This window comes from Octodon degus, unplaced genomic scaffold (assembly GCF_000260255.1).
Source record: "Octodon degus isolate 3935 unplaced genomic scaffold, OctDeg1.0 scaffold00017, whole genome shotgun sequence".
Lineage (NCBI taxonomy): Eukaryota > Metazoa > Chordata > Mammalia > Rodentia > Octodontidae > Octodon > Octodon degus.
The window spans coordinates 3,409,286-3,411,423 of NW_004524593.1; the positions used below are offsets into that span (position 1 = coordinate 3,409,286).

The 2,138-nt window shown below is 43.6% G+C and overlaps 1 pseudogene; it reads right to left on the reverse strand.

Annotated features, from left to right (window-relative positions):
- The window catches only part of LOC101579776, a 1,412-nt pseudogene extending 816 nt beyond the window's left edge, over positions 1-596 (reverse strand).
- Positions 597-2,138: the final 1,542 nt, after the last annotated feature.

Sequence of the window (2,138 nt, forward strand, 5' to 3'; positions counted from 1 at the left end):
TCCTCCTCCTCCTCCTCTTGCTTCTCCACAGCCCGAGGGGCGCTCATTTCACTTGGGGGAGGCATGGGTGGGGTCTCACTGCTGGACTCCTTTTCTTTCTTTCCTGCACCACTGTCACTATTCCCAGGCAGGCCTTTGAGAAGGAGGGTGCAGATTTCATGGTGTGCGTCAAGCATGCCTCGCTAGCCACAGGCTTTGCAAGACTGACCTGATGTTTGCTTCCCTGGTTTCTCATGCAGATCTGTGTCAAGATTCTCACATTCAGGACAGAGAACACATTTTTTAATGAATCCATCCAACATGTTCTGCAGCTCATTTGCCCCATGAGATCTGCTGACACTGTAACAGTCATGCTTTCCATCACACTGGGTCTGTGCTCCCAGCTACCCAAGTATTTGGTGAGATGCGCTGGAAGCTGATCAAGCGCTTTTGCAACATCAACCACGTTAACTCTTCCTGTCTAGATTCCATTCCCTCTGCCCTCAACCTTGGCAATCAGATGGAGCATCTTGTCGTGATAGAACGCATCTGAAATGCTGCGGTTGATGTTGATAGACATTTTGGCTGACTAGTGACTTTATCAATAAGATGAAAAGATCTTTGATTGCAACTTTTTGCTATCTTCTGTCTGGAGAAGAAGGGATGACATAACAGACTGTAGGACTTCTCGCTCTCTGACATGTCACTGATACTGAAAGCCTCTTGCTGGTGTGCTGCTTCTCCAACACAGGCACCAGTGGCTTCACAACAACACATTTTTGTCAGCTAAAGACATAAAACCAGACTGGGTGTGGTGGCGCACAACTGTAATCCCAGCACTTGGGAGGCTGTAAACAGGAGAATCACTATGAGTCTGATCTAGTAGTGAGACCCTGACCACCCTGTAGACCCTTCCCTAAAATACAGAAAAAATAAAAAATAAAAAAATAAACAAAGACATAAAACCGACGCAGCCTGCCCTGGACTGGAAGAAGAAGCGCTGGAAACTGGTCTGAAGCAGTCAGAGGGACTGTCCCAGGACACCAGCATCCACCCTGAGAGCGCCGAGCCAGCTCTGACTTCCAAACATATAGATTTTTGAGTGATTCTGTTTATAAAATGATTCACATTATTTATTGCAAAGCTTTGATTAGAGTCAACAGGACATGGGAGTTTAGCACCTCATACTTCTGAGAAAGGTGGCTTAGGGTAAGGTGATAAGCCCTGGCTCAGAACCAGACTCAGGAGGTTTTTTTTTTTTTTTTGGGGGGGGGGGTTCCAGAGCCTTTTACTAACCAGGTGCAAGTAACTTAGGATTCAGTCTCTGTTTCCAAAGCTCTAAGCTAGCAACCATTTCTTTGTTGCTTGTGACTGTGAAAGTGCATTGCAAAGTGTTGAAAGGTCATCACGTGGTAAAGCATGAAAAGCCATGCTGGTGGGAAAAGAAATGCAAGAAACAAAATTCAGCCCAGGCTGCTAGATATTGGCTTTGGGATCCTCGGGAAACAGCATGCATCTCACTAATCCAAACAAAAATAAAAAGTATAATGCAATCATGATGTGTGATCATGATTCCAAAATATTTCTTCCAGCCTCTTCTTAAGCTCTGGCAAGTCTCCCAAGAGATGGGGGCAGGGAGAAGGAAGGACAGAGAAAGAAAATAGAAAGAATTAAGCTGACTTACGCACCAACTCCCCGTGATGAATGGAATCATTATGTACAGTGAACATGAACTAATAAAAATTAAAAAAGGATTTTGCAAGTCTCTTTTCCACATCAAGGAAGAAACAAAAATTCATGAGGACATCCTAAGTCTTTTTAATCAGGTAATCAGCAACTGTCCCCAGACCAGTTCTCATCCATTTCTGTAGAGAAATTCCCCAGTTTTCAGGGAGAAGGCCCATCCAGCGGGTATGTTTTTCACATTCTTAAGCACACTCACACATACACCATTTGCCTGATTAGAAGTATGGTCACTCCCAGCTACTCCCAACGTGCCTTTATGAGTAATGTTTCCCTAAGTGGATTAATAGGACATAATTATGTTTTACGTGTTTGGAAAAATAAAGGAAAAGATCAAATGATTTGCTTAAAATGACATAGCATTAACTAGGGACATTTTCCTTCTAATAATCAGACAACACTGGAATCACATACAA